The following is a 17,845-nucleotide window of genomic DNA, read 5'->3' as shown; positions in this document are numbered from 1 at the left end:
GCCCTTTCCCCCTTCCTATTCTTTCAGATATATCTTAGTCGCAGTGGAGTATGTCTCAAAGTGGGTGGAAGCCATAGCTACGACCACCTGTGATGCACAGATTGTCCTCCAATTCCTTAAAAAGCACATTTTCACAAGATATGGAGTGCCCAAGAGTCTTGTCAGTGATGGTGGTAGTCACTTTTGCAACAAACAGATGGAGAAGCTCCTCCACAAATATGAAGTAATCCATAAAGTGGCTACACCTTACCACCCTCAGACTAATGGCCAGGCTGAACTAGCAAATAGGGAATTAAAGAAGATCCTAGAGAAAACAGTGGGAAGCACAAGAAAAGATTGGGCTAGGAAGCTAGAAGATGCATTATGGGCATATAGGACGGCTTTCAAAACTCCTATTGGCAAGTCACCCTTTCAGCTATTGTATGGCTAATCCTGCCACCTCCCTGTAGAGCTTGAACACAGAGCTTTTTGGGCCACTAAACTCCTCAACCTTGATTCCCAAGCTGCAGGAGAAAAAAGGTTGTTGCAACTGAATGAGTTAGATAAATTCAGGATAGAAGCTTATGAGAGTGCTAAGATATACAAGGAAAGAGCTAAGAGGTGGCATGACAAGAAGATCACAAAGAAGGAATTCAAGCCAGGGCAGCAAGTGCTCCTATATAACTCAAGGCTTAAGATCTTTCCTGGCAAACTTAAGTCTAAATGGACTGGCCCATACTTGGTGACAAAGGTTTTTCCTTATGGGAGCATTGAACTGCTAGATGAAGCAACAAAGAATCAATTCACAGTAAATGGTCACAGAGCAAAGCTGTACTTGGTAGGACAATGGGATAAGGAAAAAGAGGTCCAGAACCTACAGCCTTCCTGAAAGGAATTGAAGGATGTCAAGCTAGTGACAATAAAAGAGCGCTTGTTGGGAGGCAACCCAACCTGAGGTAGTTTTCTTTTCATAGCTTTTTCAATAAAAATGTTGAATGATTGACATGTATTGCAAGGAGCTAAGTTTGGTGTTGCACACCAAAAACAACTTAAGGGAGAATGGAGGATTCTAAGTTTGGTGTTCCACCAAAACCTCATTCAAAAGCACATTCTAACTTCCTGCACATTGTTAGTTCCAAGCAATCAAACAGATTATTCAACCACTTAACTGCTTTTTAGTCTTAACTTCATAACCTTTAGCAAGGACACAAGATTTTGCCTAGAGTTAACCTGCTGTATCCAGAGAAGTGGCAAGAACTCAAGTTTGGTGTTCCCACACCAAATTAAATCCACAAGCCACACTCAATTCATGCATACTAACTGGTCATCTAAGGGCTTGAGAAGCAAGAAACTTTTGAGAATTATGCAGGGAATTCGCCACCATTTGAAGACACTATGCATCATAACTCAAAAGGGCACAACAGAAGGAAGGACAAAGGAATTGCAAACCAATAGGTTGTATTTATACTTAACTCTTACTGTTGAAAAATGTTTTGACTTGTGTTTTGATAAAGTGTTCATCTAATACAAGTAGAATTTCTCTTAGAATAAGTAAACTAGTCTATGTGTGTGCTTGCGTGTTTACTTTCACTGAACAAAACGCATGCTTTGTCCCCTGCATTTTCAATTCAATAAAAGAAATGTTTGAATGTGAAGTGAGATAGTTCTCTGTTAGATAAAAGTACAATAAAAGTAAGTGGTGGTGTGTGTGTGATTGTATAATAGCTCACTTTTAGTGAATAAGAAAACTAGGATGTCTCTTTCTAAGTAGAAAGTGGCCTACTGTCTATGGATCTCAATCAAATAAAAATCCTTGGTTAGAAAGAAAAACAAAAAGAAAGAAAAAAAGGAAAAAAAGAAATAGCCAAAGAATGGCAGAACAAAAGAAAACAAAAAGAAACAAAGCTGGACACCAATAGCTTGAACCTTAGAATATATGCCTGTGGTGTCTTTGTATTAGGATCTGCTTGGACTACTAAGTTCTTTGGAGTGCATCAACACTCGGTGACTTGGGTTAACTAACCCGGGATCATCAGCTGAAAGTCCACTATCAAGAGCAACCTAACTACAAGGCATTTAGTAGCCCAAAGAGGTGCTGGGCATCAATGTTCTAAGAAGGAATGTGAGCCAAGTGTCTATAGTGAATAATGTGTCAAGTACAAAGAAAAGGAAATGATCTTGCTACACATGACACTCAAATAAAGCTTATGAACAAGATAATAGCCAAGGATAAAGGAATAATGAGAGGTCATAGCAGTATGTTACTTGAAGCTTGAAGGAGGCTTTCTAGGCTTAAGAATCAATAAGAGGTGAGTGTGTACATATCCACATAAAACCCCATGAACTACCAATAACACTCTACTAGCATGAACATCCTCTTCCATTTCATTCTTTCTTCTCAATAAATCATTTCTTGCTTAGGAACAAGCAAGCTTTAAGTTTGGTGTTGTGATGACAAGTCATCTTAGCCTAGTTTCACTAGCCTTTTTCTTTTGTTTTCAATAGAATTATGCACTTTCTTGAACCATAAGCAAGCCAATTGGGTAGATTTTCATGCTTCCTTTGATTTAATCAACCATGTATGGATTCATGCTATTTCATGAGGTTTTATGCTATAATTGTCACATATTATGAAAGAATGAATATCTCATTATTTTGAGCATAGCTTTGATGTGTTTGGTTGATTAATGATAGGTGAAGAAAGCTTGGAGAAAGGTTGAAGCAAGAAGGAATGGCTAGGAGGAAGAGAGGACAAAAAGTTTGAGCAAAAGTTTGCCTCAAACTTTAGCTCAAACTTTTGGATTAATTGAAAATGAACCAGGAAGCAAAAGTTGGAGCAAAAGTTAGCATCAAACTTTTTGGCTAACTTTTGGGCAAAAAGTTGGAGCAAAAGTTAGCCTCAAACTTTTTGGCTAACTTTTGGGCAAAAGTTTGCGCCAACGTTAGCCCCTAACTTTTTGGCTAACGTTGGCGCATGAAAAACACTCCCTGGATGAGCAAAAGTTTGCGCCAACGTTAGCCCCTAACTTTTTGGCTAACGTTGGCGCCATGAGTATGCAAGGGGAGGCCAACGTTGGAGCAAAAGTTAGACCCCTAACTTTTGCCCCAACGTTGGTATCAGCAAAGCAGGGTGGCTGATGTGAAAAGTTGGAGTAAAAGTTAGCCTCCAACTTTTACTCCAACTTTTACTCAAGCTTTCATGATTCCAACCCGGTTCAATTCGGTTCTTCTCCAAACTCCAAGAGCAATCAACCAAGGCCTCTATCAACCCAATTCCATCAAGAGCAAAGGCCCAATTGAAGGCTTGAAGACCATTTGAAGAAAGTGTATAAATAGCATAGGATTTAAGTTTTTAGAGGGGCTTTTCTTTTGAGTTTTCATAGAGAGCTTTCTTTTCTGGTTTGATAGAGAGCTCACTTTTACATTCTAGCATTGTTGTTTTAATTCAAGAGAATTGGGGAGGAGAATTGATCTCTCTTCTTCCTTGTTCTTGCCCAGCACTCTTTAATTTTCTTGCTTCGGATCTTGGGTGGAGAATTGAAGAACTTCTGTTTCAATCTCACCTTGGGATCTTGTTTAATTCTCTGCTTAATTGAATCTCAGTTTCGGTTAATTGCTTCTTCATCTACTTTCTCTGCAATTTACATTTCCTTTGCAATTGTTCTTGTTGAATCTAGGAAGGCATTGAGATCTAGACTTGGTTTTCTAGTCTCTTGGGTCCTGAGATCCGGATTTCCCATTTCCCATTCCCTGTTTACTGCTTTCAAGCTCATTTACATTCCTGTTTTAAGATCCGGTTTAATTCCATTCATCCTTTACTTCTCTGTTTGTTGCAATTTACTTTTCCTTGTTTAAATTCTGCAAATCCAATTTCCAATTCCCTTTACAATTCAAGCCATTTACATTTCTTGCGTTCTAAGTTTCTGCCATTTAATTTCTTGTTCTTTAAGATTCAGCACTTTAAATTTCAGTTCTCTTTAATTTCATGCCAATTACCCATTCCCCTTACTTTCTATGCAATTTAAATTTTGCAAATCACAAATCTCTCAACCAAATCTTGATTCGCTTGACTAAATCAACCACCAAACTAAAATTGCTCAATCCTTCAATCCCTGTGGGATCGACCTCACTCCCGTGAGTTATTATTACTTGATGCGACCCGGTGCACTTGCCGGTTAGATTTGGCTGTTTTGGAGAAATTCGTTTCTCCGCAGAAATATCCCATCAGAGGCTGAAATCAAGGGCTATATAAAGGAGCAACAACACATAACAAAGGGAGCTCAACTTTGAGAAAGAATACATTTTAGGAGTAGTTTTAGGGTAGTTTAGTTTACGTTTTCTCTCAAATTTCCTTAGGTTTAATTAGGGTTTGTAGCATTTTATACTTCAAGTTTGATTTTGGATTATAGCTTTTACTTATCTTTGCAAATTTCTATGTTTTGGTTTTATGTACACAAGGTGTTTGTGAAAATGTCAATTATGAATTTTGAGTAGATTTTCCCAACTTGGCTTGGGATTTGAGTACCTAGGATACTAGAGTCATGATGTCCGACATTTAGTGGTAATTCTTGGGCAGTTAGTTGACTCTTGTTTCCACTGACGCTAGCTTTTTATCAACTAGTTTGGTAAGTTAGCTAGGACTTATGGATTAAGGTCAATTGTGCTTGCTTGACCTACTCCTTGATGTTAGGGATTAATTAGGCGTGATTGACTCATCATAATTATCATAGTTGTGGTCATGGCGATGATAGGATTCCTCAGATCCCCATTCTCAAGTCAAGGCTTTCTATGCATTTATAGCATTTTCACTAGTTTTGATCTTGTTTCCCTTTTACTTGCATTTATACTAATTTTGATCATCTCTTAGTTCTTTTATTGTTTAGTTCCTTTAATCTTTAGTTCTTTGATTCAAAAACCCCTTTTTACCTCCACAACCAGAAGAGTAACACTTTCAATTGCATTCCAAGGGAGAACGACCCAAGGTTGAATTACTCTCGATCTCGGTTTATATTTTGTATTTGAATATCTAAACTTTGATGTTGAGAGTTAGTTGTTGATTTAGCTATACTTGCAACGAAGTGATATTATTTTCAGAAATTCTAGATCAACATTAATTTTCTCTATCAAGTTTTTTGCGCCGTTGCCGAGGACGCAATTGAATGTTATCTTTTGGTTGTTGTAAATATGTTGATAGTGTAAATATCTTACTTTTTGGTTGTTTGGTTACTTTTGTTGATACTTAGGTGTTTATTTTTCTTGTTTGTTAATGTCTTTTGTTTTTACATTTTACTTTCTTTATGAGCTATCACCCTTGTTGCTTGGAGCTTGGTTGTGAGTATTTTGTAGGGTATGATGAACTCAAGTTGGGATTGCTTCATGGAGTGGGAGAATCAATTTAGGGAGGAACCAATTGCATATGAGCAACACTCATGGCAAACACCTCCTCTATACTACAACGAGCCAAACCCTCCCCTATGTGAATACTAAATCCAAAGATATGAAAGATACCTCCTACATGACCCCCAACCACCAAACCTTCAAGTACCACACCCTCCACCTCCATGGAATCAAGATACTTATATACCTTACCATCAACCATATGAACCACCATATCCTTACACACCACCTCAATACCTTCACCCACATAATGCACCGTCCAACTTTACAACCTTTCTCCCAACCTTTGAACCTTCTATTCCATCAAATTGTGAAGTTCTCTAACCCTTGCCCCAAGAACAATAAGACTTTCAAGAATTCTTCCAAGAAGGGTTCCGAAAGAAGCAAGGAGAGTTCATTGCTACCATAGCCGAAGCGGTCAACCGCTTAGCCTCACTATACTCGACCACTCAAGACATCCCCCTTGAAGAAAGCAGAGGATCAACTAAGGAGTGTAGAGAGGAGGGGAACATGGAGTCTCAAGGGAAAGAAGAGGAGCTAGGACAAGAGTCACAAGAGGAGGAAAGTAATGCTAGTGAACCAGAAGAGGTGAATAGAGAATTGGAGGAGTTTGATCAAGAAGTGGATTGTATCAGTAATGATTTCTTGTCCACCTTGGTCTACCCCCTCAATGATCTTGGGGAACCTTCCCCTCTTAAGTTTAAGAGAGAAAGGGAAGAGCTAGAAAAGAGTGGTGAGGAAGAGGTAGACATCCAAGAAGTGGAAGCATTCATGCAAGAGTCCAAGTGAGTGACTCTAAACCGAGGGTAATTTGAATGGGTAACAATTTCTTCCATGAGTTTCATAGGCCCACACCAATATGCTTTCTTGAAAACGGACCACCAACTTAAGGTACTTCTTGGAGTGTTAAATGTTGAAGGAATGGGTATTGGTTACCACAGGAATTCAAGGTATAAATGGTGCAAGGTCCACTTGGGAGGATTCCAAGATTCAAGTGGGTGCTTCAAAGGTACTTGGAGAGGTTGTTTATCCCATGGTACACGTGAAAGTCAATAAGAGGATGATAGAGAAACCAAAGAGTAATTCGAGGTCTTCTCTGTGTGCCCTAAGATTGTCGACTTCATCATAGAACCTCTCCCTTGGACTTTGCTCATTGATTTGAACTGGTATCATGGCTTCTATGCCATAAGCAAGTCAGAAGGGTGTTTCTCCAGTAGCTGATTGAGGTATAGTTCGATAGGCTTACAATACTTGAGGGAGATCCTCGACCCAATACCCCTTTGCATCTTGAAGCCTTTTCTTTAACCCAGCTAGTATAACTTTATTGGCTGCCTCAGCTTGCCCATTTGCTTGTGGGTGATCAACCGAGGTGAACTGGTGCTTGATATTCATACTGGCTACCAAGTTTCTGAATGTAGAGTTAGTGAACTGGGTACCGTTATCCGTGGTGATGGAATGGGAAATTCCATACCTGGTAATGATATTCTTGTAGAGGAACATCCGACTTCTCTGAGCCATGATGGTGGTCAAGGACTCTGCTTCAATCCACTTCGTGAAGTAGTCTAATCCTACTATGAGGTATTTTACTTGTCCAGGTGCTTAGGGAAAAGATCCGAGTAGGTCCAGCCCCCGTTTTGCAAAAGGCCACGAGAAGTTATGCTGATGAGCTCTTCGGGGTGAGCGACATAAAAGTTAGCATGCATTTGGCATGGCTGACATTTCTTCACGAAGTCGGTAGCATCCTCCTGCAAGGTCGGCCAGTAAAACCCAGCTCTGATAACTTTTCTAGCTAGAGACCTTGCTCCAAGATGATTTCCGCAGATGCCATTGTGCACCTCTTCTAAAACTTCTGTTGTCTTTGAGGTCTGGACGCACTTCAGCAATGGTGTGGATATTCCTCTTCTATAGAGGATATTTTTCACCAAGGTGTAACTTTGTGCTTTCCTTCGAATTTTCTTGGCTTCTTTTTCCTCCTTGGGTAGGATGTCAAATTTTATGTATTCGATTAATGGGGTCATCCACCCGAGGTCCAAGCCAGATACCTATAGGACGTCTTGTTTGGCCTCTGTTTTCATGACAAAGGGCTCTTGAAGAGTTTCCTGGATCAGGCTTCTGTTATTTCCCCTGGCTTGGTACTTGCTAACTTGGAGAGGGCGTTTGCTCTGCTGTTAAGGTCCCGAGTTATATGTCTGACCTCGGTCCCTGAAAATCGCCTAAGGTACTTCAAAGTTTTGTCTAAATACCTTTTCATATTTGGGTCTTTAGCCTAGTACTCCCCGTTGATTTGAGAAGTCACCACTTGAGAGTCACTGAAGACCACTACTTTGGTTGCACCGACTTCTTCTGCTAGCCTCAACCCGACAATCAAGGCTTCATATTCTGCTTGATTGTTGGAGACCGGGAATTCAAATTTTAGGGAGACTTCTATTTGGGTTCCTTCATGGTTGACTAGTATTATGCCTGCACCGCTTCCGACTTTATTGGAAGAGCCGTCCACATATAACTCCCACACTGTAGAGGCCTTCTCTTGATTTCCCGCGTATTCTGCCATGAAGTCGGTCAGGCACTGGGCTTTAATCGTTGTTCGAGTTTCATACTTTAGATCGAACTCGGATAGTTCTATAGCCCATTGAACCATTCTACTTCTGAATTCTAGACTCAAGCTTTTCCCTAAAAAACTCAAATCACATTGGACAGGACCCTTCCTGATCACTAATGTGTCACCCTATGGTCATATAGAGCTCCAGAGTAATTACTCTGATAAAAGATTTACTGTTAATGGCCAGAGGGTGAAACATTACTTAGGTGGCGAGGTCGAGCAAGAGAAATCCACCCTGCTGCTAACATGAATACTAAAGTCCAGCTAATGACGGTAAAGAAGCGCTTGTTGGGAAGCAACCCAACCATGACTAGTATATTTCTGTTTTCTTTTTGTTTATTTTCTTATTGAGTTATACTAAGTTATCTTCATAGTTGTTTTCTTTTGCTTTTTAATGTTTGTGATCATGTACAGTACTTGGAATAGAGACAGAAATCTTCAGAACTGAAAAAAACAGAACACCCTAGAGGAGTCCCCTTGCTAGCGTTGAACGCCAGACAAGGGGAGGACTGGGCGTTCAATGCCCATAAAGGAGACAGTTTTTGGCATTGAACGCTAGAACAGGTGTTCTGGGCGTTCAATGCTCAAAGGAGGATAGAGTCCAGGCATTGAACGCCAGCCAGGGAACAAGGGCTGGGCGTTCAACTCCCAAAGGAGAGGTGCAGCCTGGCGTTGAACGCCAGAATCGAGCCATTCTGGGCGTTCAACGCCCAAAGGGGAGTAAGGAAGGGTGACATTTTTGAAACCGTATCTTTTCTAAATCTTGTCTTTTTAATCTTCCATCCTATCATTTTAAATCTTATTTTTTTCAATTATTTTTAATTCACTTCTTTTTAAACAAGAACCTTTCAACCATTATCTTTTAAATTCAATTTCTCTACATATCCTTCAAATTTTAAAGATCTTTTCAAATCTTTTACAATTCTTTTCAAAATCTCTCGAAACATTTCACATCTTTTTCAAATCTTTCCTTAAAATTTAAAATCTTTTTCCTATCTTTAATGCTTTAAAGATATTAAATCTTATCTTTCTTTTATCTTTTTAAAAGATCTTGAATCATATCTTTACTATCTTTTATCTTGAACCCTATCTTGTATTTTCGAAAATCCCACCTCCTTCTATCACTTGCGCTCCACATATCCCTTCACCCCTCTCCTCCATTTGAATTCCTCTTCCCCTCTTCTCTTTTTGCTTGGGACGAGCAAATCTTTTAAGTTTGGTGTTGGAAAAGCATTGCTTTTCTTTCCTTCTCTTCTCATGGCACCAAAAGGTGGAAAACCCACTTCAAGTAACAAGAAAGAAGCTATCCCACCAACGGCTACTTTCAAACCTTACAGGTTCTATACCAAGCTTCATGAGGAGCATTACCAAAAGGTAATGAGCAAGAAGACAGTGATCCCAGAAGTCAAATTTGAATTTAAAAATGATGAGTACCCGGAGATCCATGAGCAGATTCGAATGAGGGGTTGGAAAACTCTGACCAACCCTACAACCAACGTTAGAACAATGATGATCCATGAATTTTATGCAAATCTGGGGATGATAGAAAAGCAAAAGAGGGATGGACAAGGGTTCGATACTTGGCGTACCATGGTCAGAGGAAAGACTCTGCACTTTGATATGGATAGTGTAAGAGAGGAACAAAAAGACCAGTCCATCATACTTTGTAAACTAGTTAAAGAACAAGAGAAGCAGGGGCGTGAACTAGAAGAGATGAAGCATCAGAAATTATCCCCTGAAGAGAAGAATGACCACCATGACTAAGGTGGTTGAGTTCCATCCTATCTACCTAAGTCTCGTTCTAGTATTTTAATTTCTATCTTTTAATTTGAAAATTGCATGATCACTATTAGGATTTTAAGTTTTTACTTCTTGTCAATTAGGTATAAAATATTCCTCTTATCATTCCATTAAACATGAATAAAATTTTGATTTTTTTTAGAAGCAGCAAAGATGCATAATTTTGAGTTACATAATAAGAATAGTCCAATTGTTTGATGTGGTGGCATTACTTTTATCTTTCTGAATGCATGAATTAACATGCATATTTGATATTGGAGTTAAGAATGTTGGCTCTTGAAAGAATGATGAAAAAGGAGAAGTATTATTGGTGATCTAAAAAATTCAAAAATTTGATTCTTGAAGCAAGAAAAAGCAGCAAAAAGAAAAAGAAAGAAAAAGCAGCAAAAGGAAAAAGAAATAAAAAGCAGCAAAAAGAAAAAGAAAAACAAAAGCAAAAGAAAAAGCCAATAGCTCTTTAAACCAAAAGGCAAGAGCAAGTGTCCAAGGCTTTGAGCATCAATGGTTAGGAGGGCCTAAAAGAAACAAAAGATTAGCCTAAAAAGTTCAAACGAGCTCCCCCCTAACTAAATGCTTGTGGTGTAAAGGTGTCAAGTGAAAAGCTTGAGACTGAGCAGTTAAAGTCGTGATCCAAAACAAAAGAGTGTGCCTAAGAACTCTGGACACCACTGGTTGGGAATTCTAGTCAAGCTGAATCACAATCCAATTGGGTTCACCCAGTTAAATATCTGTGGCGTTTATATATCTGGTGGTAATACGGGAAAACAAAGCACTTAAGGTCACGGCCAAACTAAAAAAGAAGCTGTGTTCAAGAATAAAAAAGAGCTAAACTAAGGGAGTCAATGATATCATCCAGATTCTGAGTTCCTAAAGATGCCAGTGCTTCTGAGCTTCAAAGGATAGTGAGATGCCTAAACTATTCAGAAGTAAATAGTTATTAGCCCCGTTCATCAATTGGAACTGAGCTTCATTGAAAATTCTGAGATTCATTGTATCTTTCTCTTCTTTTTATCTTACTTTGTTTTTGGTTGCTTGGGGACAAACAACAGTTTAAGTTTGGTGTTATGATGAGCGGATATTTTATACGCTTTTTGGCATCATTTTCATATTGTTTTAGTTATGTTTTGTTTAAGTTTTATTATGTTTTAATAGTTTTTAGTGCAAAATTCATATTTTTGGATTCTACTTTGAGTTGTTGTGTTTTATGATAATTTTAGGTAAATTCTGGCTGAAATTGAGGAGCTTTGGAAAATTCTGATTCAGAGACAGAGAAAGGACTGCAGATGCTGTCAGGTTCTAACCTCCATGCACTTGAAGGAGAATTTTTGGAGCTATAGATGTCCAAATTATGCGCTCTCAATGGATATGGAAAGCTAACATCCAGGGATTTCCAGCAATATATAATAGTTTATACTTTTTTCTGGAAATGAAGGGCCAAAAATGGCGTTCAACGCCAGCTACCAACCCCACTCTTGGCGTTGGACACCAAAAAGGGAGTAGCTGGCGCCCAACACCCAAAAGAGAGTTCCAAGCTGGCATCCAACGCCCCAAAGGGAGTACCAACTCGTGCCTTCACCCTAAGCTCAGTCCAAACACTCACCAAGTGGGCCCAGAAAGTGGATTTTCGTACTACAAGACTAGTTTATCTTATTTCTGTAAACCCTAGCTATTAGATTAGTATTTAAGGAGGAGATCACCCCTATTTAGGATCTTCTTCCTCCCCATTCGAACATTACACTATTATTTTTTTGTAAGGTATGAGCAACTAAACCTCCTAAGTTAGGGTTAGGAGCTCTGCTAATTCTCATCGATTAATAATATTACTATTTCTATTTTAATACACGTTTGATTCCATTCTCTTGTGCACTTTCATTCTTCATCTCATGAATTGAGGATGACCCGTGACAATCATCCTTGTTCTACATGGGTTCTGTGTGAGTCTTGACCCGGATAGCCTTGAACCACAGTTAGAGAGTGTACTATGGATTCCAAGAGCGTGCCTGGGCAACTTTGGAAAAGTGACATAAAATCCCGTTGACTGTGGGTTACTGAGGTCTTTGTGGCATTAAGGCTAGAGTCTGAGAAGTAGCATTTCCTGATCCGGAAGATCCAACCTTGTCTGTAGCGTTTTGAGTAGGATTGTGAAGGAGAGTGGATTGCTTAGTGCTTCACCTTCGGCTGTAGTGGGAAGCCATGAGTTAACTTGATGAGGATGCTACATGAGTTGCTCGGATATGGTAGACTGTTATGGCTTAGAAGAGGCTAACTTGATGAGGATGCTACATGAGTTAGTCAATTACGGGTGCCATTGAATGAATCATTCGTTATTGGAGTAGACAGTGAGAAAGGTTAACCCAGAAGGAATACTCATCTCCGAAGCCTTAACTGAATCTCTATCATTGCTTACACTTTAACCTAGTATTTAGTTCTTTATTATTTTTTTTATGTTTTTAAACAAACAACCATCTTTTCTAATCGCTTGACTAAGATCTACAAGGTAGCCACTATTTGCTCAATCCGACAATCTCTGTGGGATTCGACTCTCACTCACCTGAGGTATTACTTGGACGACCCGGTGCACTTGCCGGTCTATCTGTGCGATACTTGCCGAGTTCAATTTCGTGCACCACTACTGTAGCAAGGCAATGCTGTGATAACTTGGGATGCTTTTCGAGTCGAATTTTACAAGAAACACTTTCCAAACTCTGTTAGAGTGGCGAAGGAGTCAGAGCTGTTGCAGCTAAAGCAAGGCTCAATGACTATGGCAAAGTACACCAGCAAGTGTGAGGAGCTCTACCAATTTTCTAAGGTCTGTCAAGGTGCTTCGGAGGATTACGAAGAATGGAAATGCATTAAGTATGAGGGTGGATTATGGATTGACATCATAAGTTTTGTGGGGCCTTTGGAGGTCTGAATTTTCTCCGAGCTAGTGAACAAGAGTAGGGTTATGGAAGAATGTTCAAGAAAGGCTGATGTAGCAAAAGATGACCGTCGTCAATTTTACAAGAAAGATCATGATAGAGATTTTGTATCGAGGGGTCGAGACTTCAAGAGGAGTGGCCATGCACCATAATACTCACAAGGCCGGAGTGATTTCTGAAGGACTGACAACTGTCAGGGGATTGGTACAAAGAAGTAGGCAATGACTTATTCAGATGATTTGACTTGCAAAAGGTGTGGAAAATACCACCTGGACCAGCCATGCAGGGTCGGACTAGGTGTATGTTACAAGTGCGAGAAACCAGGGCATATGTCCTGGGATTGTCTACACATGAAGAACCGGCATGCAGCTAGATATGATTCTCTGGTCCAACGTAATTGCGAAACTGGTAATCAAACTCTAATTGCATTGTATGATACTGAAACGCCATATTTATTCATAGCTTATGACGGAGATGAGGATTTAGGACCGAAAGTGTCAAATTTAGGACTGAACCTTAACTTAATTGTGCTGCATAGAATGTCGTTGTTAGGGCTGTGATGAGCGGATAATTTATACGCTTTTTGGCATTGTTTTTACATAGTTTTCAGTATGATTTAGTTAGTTTTTAGTATACTTTTATTAGTTTTTAAATAAAAATCACATTTCTGGACTTTACTATGAGTTTGTGTGTTTTTCTATGATTTCAGGTAATTTCTGGCTGAAATTGAGGGACTTGAGCAAAAATCAAATTCAGAGGTTGAAGAAGGACTGCAGATGCTGTTGGATTCTGACCTCTCTGCACTCAAAGTGGATTTTCTGGAGCTACAGAACTTCAAATGGTGTTCTCTTAATTGCGTTGAAAAGTAGACATCCAGGGCTTTTCAGAAATATATAATAGTCCATACTTTGCCTGAGTTTAGACGACGTAAACTGGCGTTCAACGCCAGTTCCATGCTGCATTTTAGAGTTAAACGCCAAAAACAGGTTGCAAAGTGGAGTTAAACGCCAGAAACAGGTTACAAACTGGCATTCAACTCCAAGAGAAGCCTCTACCGTATAAAGCTCAATGCTCAGCCCAAGCACACACCAAGTGGGCCCCAGAAGTGAATTTCTGCATCATTTACTCATTTCTGTAAACCCTAGTAACTAGTTTAGCATAAATAGGACTTTTTACTATTGTATTTACATCTTCGGATCATTTTTAAGACTTGGTCACTCCGGTTCCCCTCTGGGGCCGAGACCAATGAACTCCATTATCACTTATGTATTTTCAACGGTAGAGTTTCTACACACCATAGATTAAGGTGTGGAGCTCTGCTGTTCCTCATGAATTAATACAAAGTACTATCGTTTTTCTATTCAATTCAAGCTTATTCCTATTCTAAGATATTCATTCGCACTTCAATATGAATGTGATGATCGTGACAGTCATCATCATTCCCAACCTATGAACGCGTTCCTGACAACCACATCAGTTCTACCTTAGATTGAATGAATATCTCAGGGATTTCTTAATCAGAGTCTTCGTGGTATAAGTTAGAATCCATGGACGGCCATTCTTGAGATTCGGAAAGTCTAAACCTTGTCTGTGGTATTCCGAGTAGGATCTGGGAAGGGATGGCTGTGACGAGCTTCAAACTCGCGAGTGCTGGGCGTAGTGACAGACGCAAAAGGATCAATGGATCCTATTCCAGTATGATCGAGAACCGACAGATGATTAGCCATGCAGTGATAGCGCATTAGACCATTTTCACTGAGAGGACATGATGTAGCCATTGACAATGGTGATGCCTAACATACAGCTTGCCATAGAAAGGAGTATGAATGATTGGATGAAGACAATAGAAAAGCAGAGGTTCAGGAGGAATAAGCATCTGCATACGCTTATTTGAAATTCTCACCAATGAATTACATAAGTATCTCTATCTTTAATTTACGTTTTATTTATCTTTTAATTATTAAATTTCCATAATCAATTGAATCCGCCTGACTGAGACTTACAAGGTGACCATAGCTTGCTTCAAGCCGACAATCTCTGTGGGATCGACCCTTACTCACGTAAGGTTTATTACTTGGACGACCCAGTACACTTGCTGGTTAGTAGTGTGAAGTTGTGACAAAGAACTAAGATTATGAACGTGCGTATTAAGATTTTAGCGCCGTTACTAAGGAATGAACCGTCACGATTTCTGCGCACCAAGTTTTTGGCGCCGTTGCCGGGGATTGTTCGAGTTTTGACAACTGATGGTTCATCTTGTTGCTCAGATTAGGTCATTTTATTTTAATTTTAAGCTTTTTATTTCTTATTTTCGAAAAAAATACAAAAAAAAATTCTTTTTTTTTTCGTTTTTCCCAAAATAATTTTCGAAAAAAACCAAAAAAAATTAACAAAATCATAAAAACCAAAAATTTTTATTTTTCTTGTTTGAGTTTAGTGTCAATTTTTTAAGTTTGGTGTCAATTGCATGTTTATCTCTTTCTTGCACTTTTCGAAAATTCATGCATTGCATTCTTCATGATCTTCAAGTTGTTCTTGGTAAGTCTTCTTGTTTGATCTTCATATTTTCTTGTTTTGTGTCTTTTCTTGTTGTTCATATGCATTTTCAATTTGTTAGTGTCTAATTATTGAAAATTTCTAAGTTTGGTGTCTTGCATGTTTTTCTTTTCTTAAAAATTTTCAAAAATAAGTTCTTGGTGTTCATCTTGACATTCAAAGTGTTCTTGCATGCATTAGTTGTTTTGATTCATAATTTTTATGTCTTGTGTCATTTTTATGTTTTTCTCTCTCCTCATAAAAATTCAAAAATAAAAAAAATATATCTTTCCCTTTTTCTCTCAAAAATTTTCGAAAATTTGAGTTGACTTTTTCAAAACTTTTTAAAATTTAGTTGTTTCTTATGAGTCAAGTCAAATTTTCAATTTAAAAATTCTATCTTTTACAAATCTTTTTCAAAAATCAAATCTTTTTCATTTTTTTTCTTAATGTTTTTGAAAATTTCAAAATTTATTTTCAAAATCTTTTTCTTATTTCTATTTCATATTTTCGAAATTAATGCCAACAATTAATGTGATTGATTCAAAATTTTTAAGTTTGTTACTTGCCTATTAAGAAAGGTTCAATCTTTAAATTTAAAATCATATCTTTTTGTTTCTTGTTAGTCAAGTAATCAACTTTAATTTTCAAAATCAAATCTTTTTAAATTTCTTTTTCAAATCTTTTTCAAAATAAATTTCAATCACATCTTTTTCAAAATCAATTTCAAAATCTTTTTCTAACTTCTTTTCTAACTTCGTATCTTTTCAAATTTGATTTTCAAATCTTCTTCAATTAACTACTTGACTTTTTGTTTGATTTTAAAAGTTTACTATTTCAATCATATCTTTTTCAAAACTACCTAATTAACCCTCTCTTTCTAATTTTTGAAAATCCCTTCCCTCTTTTTCAAAATTTCTTTTTAATTAACTAATTGTTTTAAACTTTAATTTCATTTCATTTCATTTTTCTTTAATTTTTGAATTATAACTTTGATTTTAAATTAAAAACAAAAAATTATTTATTTTATTTTATTTTATTTTAATTAATTTTTGAATTCTCTCATCTCTCATCTCCTCCTATTTAATTATTCATCTACTGACACTTCTCTTCCACCCAAAATTCGAACACCATCTTCCTCTTTGTATTCGAGTTTTTCTCTTCCCCTTCTTTTATTCTTCTCTTCTACTCACATAAAGGAATCTTTATACTGTGACATAGAGGATTCCATATTTTCTTTTGTGTTCTTTTTTTTTCATATGAGTAGGAACAAGGATAAGAACATTCTTGTTGAAGCTGATCCGGAACCTGAAAGGACTCTGAAGAGGAAGCTAAGGGAAGCTAAAGCACAACTCTCTGGAGATAATCTGACAGAAATTTTCGAAAAAGAAGGAGACATGGCCAAAAATAATAACAATGCAAGGAAGATGCTTGGTAACTTTACTACACCAAATTCCAATTTACATGGAAGAAGCATCTCAATCCCTGCCATTGGAGCAAACAATTTTGAGCTGAAACCTCAATTAGTTTCTCTGATGCAACAGAATTGCAAGTTTTATGGACTTCCATCAGAAGATCCTTTTCAGTTCTTAACTGAATTCTTGCAAATCTGTGATACTGTCAAGACCAATGGGGTTGATCCCGAGGTCTACAGGCTTATGCTTTTCCCGTTTGCTGTAAGAGACAGAGCTAGAATATGGTTGGACTCTCAACCTAAAGATAGCCTGAACTCTTGGGATAAGCTGGTCACGGCTTTCTTAGCCAAGTTCTTTCCTCCTCAAAAGCTTAGTAAGCTTAGAGTGGATGTTCAAACCTTCAGACAGAAAGAAGGTGAATCCCTCTATGAAGCTTGGGAGAGATACAAGGAACTGACCAAAAAGTGTCATTCTAACATGCTTTCAGAATGGACCATCCTGGATATATTCTATGATGGTCTGTCTGAATTATCTAAGATATAATTGGACCATTCTGTAGGTGGATCCATTCACCTAAAGAAAATGCCTGCAGAAGCTCAAGAACTCATTGACAGGGTTGCAAATAACCAGTTCATGTACACTTCTGAAAGGAATCCTGTGAATAATGGGACGCCTCAGAGGAAGGGAGTTCTTGAAATTGATACTCTGAATGCCATATTGGCTCAGAACAAAATATTGACTCAGCAAGTCAATATGATCTCTCAGAGTCTGAATGGATTGAAGGAATCATCCAACAGTACTAAAGAGGCATCTTCTGAAGAAGAAGCTTATGATCTTGAGAACCCTGCAATAGCAGAGGTGAATTACATAGGTGAACCCTATGGAAACACCTATAATCCCTCATGGAGAAATCATCCAAATTTCTCATGGAAGGATCAACAAAAGCCTCAACAAGGCTTTAATAATGGTGGAAGAAACAGGTTTAGCAATAGCAAACCTTTTCCATCATCCACTCAGCAACAGACAGAGAATTCTGAGCAGAATCTATCTAGCTTAGCAAATATAGTCTCTGATCTATCTAAGGCCACTGTGAGTTTCATGAATGCAACAAAGTCCTCCATTAGAAATTTAGAGGCACAAGTGGGCCAGCTGAGCAAAAGAGTCACTGAAACTCCTCCTAGTACTCTCCCAAGCAATAC

At 38.1% G+C, this 17,845-nt stretch overlaps 1 non-coding gene across 1 annotated transcript; it reads right to left on the bottom strand.

Annotated features, from left to right (window-relative positions):
* Positions 1-17,021: 17,021 nt before the first annotated feature.
* Positions 17,022-17,125, bottom strand: LOC148574854 (small nucleolar RNA R71). The gene has a single exon (XR_015906675.1). It is a non-coding gene; the product is annotated as a small nucleolar RNA R71 (small nucleolar RNA).
* Between the last annotated feature and the right edge of the window lie 720 nt (positions 17,126-17,845).

Source organism: Arachis ipaensis, chromosome B2, assembly GCF_059453495.1.
Source record: "Arachis ipaensis isolate K30076 ecotype BB chromosome B2, ASM5945349v1, whole genome shotgun sequence".
Lineage (NCBI taxonomy): Eukaryota > Viridiplantae > Streptophyta > Magnoliopsida > Fabales > Fabaceae > Arachis > Arachis ipaensis.
This window is presented reverse-complemented; position numbering and strand designations above follow the sequence as displayed.